At 35.4% G+C, this 9,963-nt stretch overlaps 1 protein-coding gene across 8 annotated transcripts in view; it reads left to right on the top strand.

Annotated features, from left to right (window-relative positions):
- The window catches only part of NRXN1 (neurexin 1), a 690,023-nt gene that overhangs the window by 565,064 nt on the left and 114,996 nt on the right, over nucleotides 1-9,963 (top strand). The window lies entirely within an intron of this gene.

Raw genomic sequence — 9,963 nt, 5'->3', positions numbered from 1 at the left:
CATTGTTCGACTGATTACAGTTGAAGATTCCAAGATTATTCCATTAACCCCACCTTACCTCATATAACCATTGTCAGAAAAGAAGCAATTAGGTGTCCAGGATAAACTATCAGTTTTTAGACTTGTAGAATGAAAAAAAGGAGGAGTAAGTGTCAAATACTTTTGGATACAACCTACTGGCCTTTCATTATATGCTTTTCTCGATGGCTCATTTGTTGCACACCCTCTGCCCTGGCCTGAACAATGTGCAGAAAATACTGTCCAGGTGGTGTCTATGGAGCTGCCTTTTCAGATGGGTGGAGGATGGTTCAAGAGGCGAGCATCCCTTGCTTTAATTCTGCTATCAAAAACTTATGTAACATTCAGTAGGACACACTATGTTGTTTATTTTTCTCTCTCTAGGGAATGAGACTATATATGCCTATTCACAAGGATGTGGAAGCTCAGTAAGATTATGTCTGGAATCTTTCTTTTTATTATTTCAAAATATTAAAGGGGTATAAATATTTTAGGTTACATGGATCATTTTTTCAATGCTTGAGGCCTGGCTGTAAGTGTGCCCGTTACCCCAGTAAACAACCATTGGGTTGTTTTTCTTCTCCTCCCTTCCTGCTACACACCCCCCTCTATTGATTTAGGCTGATTTTTATTTTTTTCTGTACACATGTGTGCTCATCTGAAGGATCCAATTTAATAGTTAGCATATGTGGTGTTTGCTTTTCCAATTTTAAGATATTTCACTTAAGAGAATGATCTTCAGTTCCATCTATATTGTTGCCAAGGGTATTAGTTCATCTTTTTCATGGCTGAGTACTTCTCCATGGTATACATATACCACATTTTGTTAATCCACTCATTAATTGATGAGCACTTGGGTTGATCCTATATCTTTGCAACTGTGAACTATGCTGCAATAAACATTCAAGTGCAGGTATCTTTTTGATGAAGGGTGAACACCCAGTAGTGGGATTGCTAGATTGAATGGTAGGTCTTCTTTTAAGTTCTTTCAGGAATGTTCATACTATGTTCCATATAAGTTGTACTAATATGCAGTCCCACCAATGCACTGTGTAAGCATTTCTTTCTCTCTGCGTACATGCCAGCATCTATTGATTTTGGATACTTTAATAAACGTCATTCTAACTGGGGTAAGATGATATCTTATTGTGGTTTTAATTTGCTTTTCCCTGATCATTAGTGACATTGAACATTTTTCTTTTGTTGGCCGTTTGTCTTTCTTCTGTTGAGAAGCTTCTGTTTATGTCTTTTGCCCAGTTTTTAACAGAACTGTTATTTCTTTCTTGATGATTGGCTTGAGATTTTGTAAATTCTTGTTTTTAGCTCTTTATCAGCTGCATAGTTTGGGAGTATTTTCTCCCATTCTGTAGGTTTTTTGTTTGTTCTGTTGATTATTTACTTGGCTATACAGAAGCATTTTAGTTTAATCAAATCCCATTTATTAATTTTTGTTATTATGATTGCCTTTGGGATATTAAGCTTAAATCTTTGCCTCAGCCACTATCAGAAATTTTTCTTACATTTTCCTCTAGCATTCATATGGTTTCATGTCTTAGATCTAAGTCATTTAACCATCTTGAATTAATGTTTTGAGTGGTGACAGGTAGTAATCCTATTTTATTATTATGCATGTGGCTACTGAATTCTCCCAATACCAGTGATTGATTAGGGCTTCTTTTCCCCAGTGTACATTGCTGTCTGCTTGGTCAAAGATCAATTCGTTGTTGATAGATGGTTTTACATCTGTGTTCTCAGTTCTGTTCCATAGTCTATGTTTCTATTTTTGTGCCAATACCACGATGTTTGGGTTACTATAATTTTATAGTATAGTTCGAAATGTGGTAATGTGATGCCTCCAGATTTATTCTTTTTGCTTAAGATTGCTTTGTCTATTCAGGCTCTTTTCAGGTTTCAAACAAAGTGTGGAATTTTTTTTTCTAGATCTGTGAAATATGATCTTCAAATTTGAAGGGGATTGCATTGAATTCGCAAAATCACATTTTAATAGTATCAATTCTACCTATCCATGAGCTTGATATGTTTTTCCATTTGTTTGTATCCTCTGTAATTTTTTTCCTCATAGTTTTGTAATTCTCCTTATAGAGATCTTTCAATGCCTTGGTTAAGTACTTATCTATGTACTTTATTTTCTTTGTTGTTAATGTGAATGGTACTGAGTCTTCAACTCTCAGCATGACTGTTATTCGAGTATAGGAATACTACTGTACATAGATTTTGTGTCCTGAGACTTTTCTTAATTCATTTATTTATTTTTGCAGTTTTTGGCCAGGGCTGGGCTTGAATCTGCCACCTCCAGCATATGGGGCTGGTGCCCTACCCCTTTGAGCCACAGGCACCGCCCCCTCTTTATTAATTCCAGGAGTCTCTTGGTAGAATTTTGAGGGGGTTCTAGATAAAAGATCACATCATTGACAAAGAGCAATATTTGGACCTCCCCTTTCTCCATATTGGTACCCTTAATATTCTTCTTTTGCCTATTTGTTCTGGCTAGCACATCCAGCACTATGTTGAATAGAAGTGATAACAATAGGCATCCTTGTCTTGTTCCAGTTCTTAGAGGGAATTCTTTCACTTTTCCCCATGGAATCTTGAATATAAAAAAGAACATAATTATTTTAGAATCTGGGTCTGTTGTTTTAAGGTACCTTGATGTTTACTATTAGATAGTTGGAAAGACTGAATGAAAATAAGTCTTTAGAGAAGAAATAGGTGCTCATTTCTCCATATTTATAGAATTGTAACAGCTCCATCAATCAGTTTATCTCCACAAGAGAGTTTTAAAGAGAACATTTTAATGGTTTATTCTGAACAAACTCTCTCTGAACAGCTAGTAAAATGTTTATGTGGTTATGGCCAGGGAAGAAATAAGAAGATTGAGAGAGGCAAAGGAACTTCTGTATTTGCCAATAGGTATTTTTTTTTTCCACGGCCTCCCTCACTTTGCATTAACCCTGTGTTCTCTGCACTTGTTATTCCCAAGACATTTTGCAAGGCATAAGGGGTATAAACACAAAAATCTCGAAGACAGAATCTCAGCCCTTAGAAAACTAATTCAACAAACTTAGAGGAAGAGTTTGACCCACTAAAGCAAGGGTCTTTTGTAGAGAGTAGAATTCCGATCAATGAGCATAAGGGAAGTTATCCTCGGAGGTAAGCACTGTGTGAGCAAAGGGTTTGGGGTAGAAATTTTCCCCATTGAGGAGACAGAGATTAGAACATTCCCGGTGCCATAATCTAAAAAAGAAGCAAAATAATCTAATTCCCTTGGCTATAGTAATATTTAATTAGTCACAAAGAGAAAAATCACATCCCTTGTTAAATTTAAGACATCAATTGTGGTTTTTGAGTTTGGAGTTTTAATGGTTTGCAGGAAATGGTTTATAGGTAGGTAGTGGGCTCGGAATGGTGGAAAGGTGAGTTTGCTAAAGTGAACAAATAAACGGTAATCAGTAATTCCCGTTTCTTCACTGACGTATTTTCTAGGGAAGTATTTTATCCACTTGCTATGCCATATCTGTAAGTCATATGCCTATAATGAAAATAATGAGATTGATAATCTACCTCCAAACCAGGGAGAAAAAGCCAGTAGCAATTTCTAGGAAAGCATTATGAAATATCCTCAGTTTGATCTGGCCTGAAGTTAGGCCAAATAGACTAAAGTAACCCCTTTGCACATTTGCAAAATTCGTCAGGGACTAATAATTGGAATGGTTCTAGCTGAATGCTTGTGGTCTCTCCCTGGCTTCCCCATTTAACTAGTTGATGACCTTGGTCTAGCTGCTTAACCTGCTTAAGCATCCATAAAATGGAAAACTATAACCTAGTTTGCAAGGTGAATGTAAACCCTACAACAGATGATGGATGTGAAATTTCTTGCCCTGTAAATGTTTAAAAAGCTGTTATTTCTAGGAAAATGTTTAAAACTATAGGCACCCCCAAACATTTCCAAATTTCCCTTCTATTTTACCTTTTCATGTGTTCTTTTTTCACACTGTGTATCCCACCTACTTTCCCTAACCTCACCTCATTTTCCTTAGACACTTTCCTGAAAATAAAGACTTCTGTTGCTTATAGCAGCATGGCAATTAAGTAGAGACATGAGACGTTACATATCTAATTTCTCTACCTACCTAACTGTAAACTGTTTTCCATTTCAACATCTCTGACTCCCACTTCTGTGTCTCTGGACAACCAGTCTCCTTATACTATGAAATCCCATTTCTCCACCTGCTAATGTTTGCTGCTGTTCTCCAAACCTTTGTACAAATCCTTGCAAAACCATGGCTGGATACAACTTATACGTGTCTATTGTATGAACACCCGTAGTGTGTCCAAATGTTCTTGTTAAAGAACATCTATTTTTGCTCCTCTTCTACTCTCTACCCCACTCTCTCTTAGTCCCCAAATCACCAAACTACAAACCTATTCAGCACTTGACCCATGTCTTCTCAACTACTGTGAATCTCTTCACAGTATTTAATGCAGTGTTTGCAGAAACATAGGCCTAATGAATATTACTGAGGACCACACCATCTTAAAACTATTATGAATCTAATTTACCTGCAAATCTTTATAGTTGATTAACCTAACGAATTTACCCTGCTTCAAAAGCCAGTTGCACAAATGGAACTAGAACCTGGTTCTTTGCACTCAAGAGTTTAATTCCTTAGCCATAGCTATCATTGATAAGAGGTCTAATCTTCCCCCCCTTTATAGGAAGCTGTTAGTACTATCCTATACTATATTGCAACAAATAAATTGTAATTTTTTCATAAATATAAATGTGTTAATAAATGTATTTTTAGAAAGTAGGTGTAAAAGCAAGAGGAATGCTTTTATTAATCTTGAATTTAAACTCAGGCTACTTCTACATGTAAAACATTTTAGAAAAACAGAATAAAAACACATCCTTTGGGGCAGCACCTGGGGCTCAGAAGGGTACAGCACAGGCCCCATATGCTGGAGGGGGTGGGTTCAAACCCAGTCCTTACCAAAAAAAAAAAAAAAAAATCCTTTGTATGGGCATATTATAGATGAGTAGCTGGGGACTGAGGTCTTGTTAGATTGAGTTCCCAAGTCTCAGTTCCTAATATGATGTGCTATGGAATATAATGAACTTTTCTTTCTTTTTTCCTTTTTTTGAGATGGAGTTTCAAGCTGTCACCCTGGGTAGAGTGTTGTGGCATCACAACTCACAGCAACCTCAAACTCTTGAGCTTAAGTGATTCTCTGACCTCAGCCTCCCAAGTAGCTGAGACTACAGGCGCCTGCCACAATGCCCAGATCCTTTTTGTTGTTGTTGTTGGAGTTGTCATTGTTATTTTAGCAGTTCCAGGCCAGGTTTGAACCTATCAGCCTCATTGTATGTGGCTAGCTCTCTACCCACTGAGCTACAGGCACCGCCATGAACTTTTTTTCAAACCCCTCTGACATGCATATGTATGTATATCAAACCAGCCTCAGCACCTACCACAAAGTACTTTCCTAAATGTATCCTTGTTTCTTCCCTGAGTATCAATGAGGAAGGCAAGATATACAACAATCCCCTTGAAAAAAACAGAATGATAAATAACTATTTTATTTTAGCAAAGAATGGGCAATAAATATGCAGGTGTATCTTCATCTAGAAAATAAGAATAAAATAGCATCTAATACCAGGGTACTGTGAAGAGTGTATGAAATAACCAATATAAATTGTTCAACATAAATGCTAGATAATGTTAACACTGTCTCAGTATTTCTAGATGTCATATATAAATTGGTTTATTAGGTTAAAATATATTTAGAGCATGACTTTGCTTCTATGAAAAGTATATTTGAGGCTTACTATGTGGTATGCTATATAGTTGTCCTTCTGATCCATCCCACTGTAATTTTGGTTCTCAAATATTAAATTTCCTTGGATGAAATCCAAGGGACACAGTCACATAAATATATTCAGCCCTGAAGTGAATGGTGCTATCGCAATTAACCCACTGAATTGCTTTTCAAAAGGTTAATCCATTAGCTTTCCTTTGCCCCCCCTCATTTTTGAATGTGATGCTGGTTAAACATCCATGAAATCTTGTATTAACCGTTTATTCAAAGAAAGTAGAATCGAGTCCAAAATTTTCACTGCAAAGCTGCCATTGGTCTTCAAGCTGAAAATATTTCTTTTTTAAAAATGTGATGAATTCTCTCAGAAAAAAAATTACACAAAACTTTTTAATGTTCTTGGGTCCAGTTTTAGTTGGACTTAGAGCTGGTGCAACTATAATCTCATTAACATTTCTATACAACTTGTAACACATGTTTTTCAGATGGCATTGATGAAAGAGATAATTGATGAAGTAAAAGAATTTAAGATATAATATTTTTTAATCAAAATCTCATTTAGGAGAGAGTAGCACCCAAATGTCAAGACAGATAAATTAATCTGACTTTAGACCCTTGGCAGTGATTTATATTATTTCTTATGGATTCCAATATATTACGGGTCGGACATGCATATTTTCATATATCAAGGGAGCCGCCTCACCTGCTACTAATCACTCTCTTCAATATAGTCTTGTTTCTTCCCTCAGTACCAATGAGGAAGGAAGAACATATACTCCCTTGAAAGACAACCAAATAGTGTAGTGCAAGTTGATTTCAGCAACAACTGGGAATATGTGTAGAGACTGAACCTCAGCAGTAAGGATGGATAGATTTGGTCTCTTGAGAAGCTTTGTTTTTACCTACAATATCAATGATTCTGACAACCACTAAATTTATAGGTCACTGAATAAAAACCTAACATTTTCATTCCTTGATACTTCAGTTATTTTCATCACAGATTTCAGAGACATAGTGATTAAAAATAAAGAGTACTACTAAATATGTAAAAATCTCTTCTTAAAAATTTAAAATAATTACTTTATATTAGCTTGATTATGTTCCAAAGTTTGAAGGAAGGAAATAAACATACTATTGTTTCATCTGCAATTGTTCAGCAGTGATTCTATTACATTTGCATATATATATTTATATATATTTATATTTTTATATATATATATATATTTTTTTTTTTTTAGAGACAGAGTCTCACTTTATAGCCTTCAGTAGAGTGCCATGGTGTCCCACAGCTCACAGCAACCTCCAACTTCTGGGCTTAGATGATTCTCTTGCCTCAGCCTCCCAAGTAACTGGGACTACATGTGCTCAGCCACAATGCCCAGCTATTTTTTTGTTGTTGTTGCAGTTCAGCTGGGCCAGATTTGAACCCACCACCCTTGGTATAAGGGACTGGTGCTCCACCCACTGAGCCACAGGTGCCACTCTGCAGATATCTTTTAATATTTTCCCACAAGAACTTTGGTTTGGTCTGAGTATAATCCTCTCTTTTCTTCTAAATCCTTTACATATTTTACTTATATTATTTTGGGGAAAAATTATTGTATTAGGGAGTTAAATTTGTTATAAGACCTATTATCATTCTATGTATCAAATCTTTAAGTACAAGAAAAACCAATATCCTTTTCAAATCAGAAAGCATTAAGATGTCATTTTTTAATTCTAACACTCACTATCTGAGATTGAAATAAGGAAAAATCATTCTATCAGGTTTTTTAAATTACCTGCTGACATATATTTTGTATTTGAATTATCTTTTATATAGTGTCATAAGAATGAAAGAAAAAAATAAAGTGTTATTAGAAAACTCCTGAAATGACGATTTGGCAGAATAAGTATTAAAAAAATTTTTCAAAATGTTTTTGATTATCAAACACATTTTAGGAATTTTTAAGTCTAGGAAGATGGCACTAAATAATTCTCTTGGCTTTGATATTCTTGCCTGTCTTAATCATGGCTGTCTAGGTGAAATAAAGGCTAACATTTGAGTCTCTAAAAATGCATTGCTTGAAAAAATAGTTTTTCAGTTTTTCTAAATTGGAAGCATTTGTAACTGTATGCTATATTCTATAAGTGATATCCAGAATAAAGCAAAAGTCTCGCCTTGTCCAGGAGAATTCCAATATAATTACTTACACTTGATTTTGGCACTTGTCTCTATACATATTTTCTAACCAAAAGACCTTTCCAACTGTACCAGCCATTTCCAGCTTGCCAATGTACTAAAGTTTCCTAGATCTCCTCCACAGATACCTTAGACAAGTGGGCACTTCTAAGCAACCTTGTCTAAACTTTAAAAAAAAACCGAAACTAAAACCTCCAGCAGGTATCTCACATTAGTACATTTGTGTAGTGGTCAGACCCTATGTAGATGATAGTATATATGTATTTTTCCCCTTCAGGCTTGATGAAGCTTCCAGTTAAGAGTTGACATCAATATCTATTAATAGTTTAAAAAAGGCTTATATTATGTGCTGTGTACTTTAACCTCCTGTACCTAATGACTAAATTAAAGTTTAAATTAAATATATTTTGCCATTGCTAACTTATCTGATTTAGCATCAGAAAAATTCCTTTGGGGGCATGGTGGCTCACACCTGTAATCCCAGCACGATGGGAGGCTGAGGTGGAAGGATTGCTTGAGCTCAGGAATTCGAGACTTGTCTGAGCAAGAGTGAGACCCCAATTCATGGAAAAAATCGAAAACCTAGCTGGGCACAGTGGCGAACACATGTAATCCAAGCAGCTTCGGGAGTCTGGGGTAGCAGGATGCCTACAGCCCAAGTTTGAGGTTCTAGTGAACTATGACACCATTGCACTCTGCTCAGGGCATAGGGTAGGACTCTGACTTAACAAAAAAAAAAAAAGAAAGTAAAATTCCCTTTTGGAGATCAGTTTGAATACATTTTTTCCTCTGGAAAAATGGAGTATTATTTATAGTTTGTTAAGAGTAGAAAAAGGAAGAAATGGTGCAATAGGAATTTGGGGAGAGATTTAATACCTTTTTTCCTACTGTGAGTATATGTGAGATATACACACACACATAAATGGGTTAAAAGAGAGAATATCAACTTACTTTTCTTTTAAAAATGGGAAAGCTAAGTACGCATAAAATACTTTTCTCCTAGCCATAACTGGCTCATCCTGAATCTTTCAAAAGTATAAAAGTTTTCAGAACTATTGCTGAGAAGTGAAATGTTGCATTTTGATTTTTTATAAATTTACATGGAATTATCAAGTAAATAATATTGCATATGGATTTCTACTGCTAGTTAATACTTTAATTATATTTAATTCTTTTGAGTATTAATTTCCAAAAGCATACTTTGAGGGAAGCCTTGCTGGGAAAAAATGTCCAGGTAGGTGTTCTGTTTATAGATAAATAATTACGTTTGAAACTGTGTGTTTTCATACTGAGAATATAAGTACTCTTTCAATATTTAGTTAAATTACAGGATATCAAAATGATACTACAAAAGTCGCTTTAGCATTATGGTGTTGAACAGTTTAATTAGAATAATTTAAAAAACAGTAAAACCATTTAAGAAAATGACAAACCAAATGCTTTCTATAAGGAATGATGCACAATTATTCTTTGATTATAAACAATGGATAACACATTGTTTTCCTGGTGCTTATAAAACAATAAGAAATTTAGTGCCGTGGCTACTTGTGCTTCGACTGTAAACAGGGAGCTCACATTCTGTGGTGTATTTGATGACTATATATAAATATGCTTATCAGGATAAACTTGACCTTCAGTAATACACTGCATAGTCTGAAACTCCCCTGTGATAACCAGTCAACACCCAGCTCTAAAATACTACAGATTCAGGGAGGATACCAAACAAGCAGAGAACAGACATATATCCCTATCCTCAAACAGCTTTCAAACTCCTTGAGACTAGGCTAAAATCAAAATAAGCAAAATAATAAGTACTCCGGATGACTATAAGGACTACGCTGAATAAAAGAGTAAGTGTACTTCACCATTGCACAAAGGGCTAGGATGAGTAATTGAAGGCTATCCACTGGGGATGAGAAAGCACAGAT

Source organism: Otolemur garnettii, unplaced genomic scaffold, assembly GCF_000181295.1.
Source record: "Otolemur garnettii isolate 467f Iridium unplaced genomic scaffold, OtoGar3 scaffold00024, whole genome shotgun sequence".
NCBI classification, from domain to species: domain Eukaryota; kingdom Metazoa; phylum Chordata; class Mammalia; order Primates; family Galagidae; genus Otolemur; species Otolemur garnettii.
Note: the sequence above shows the minus strand (reverse complement) of the source record. Positions and strands in the feature narration are given on the sequence as shown.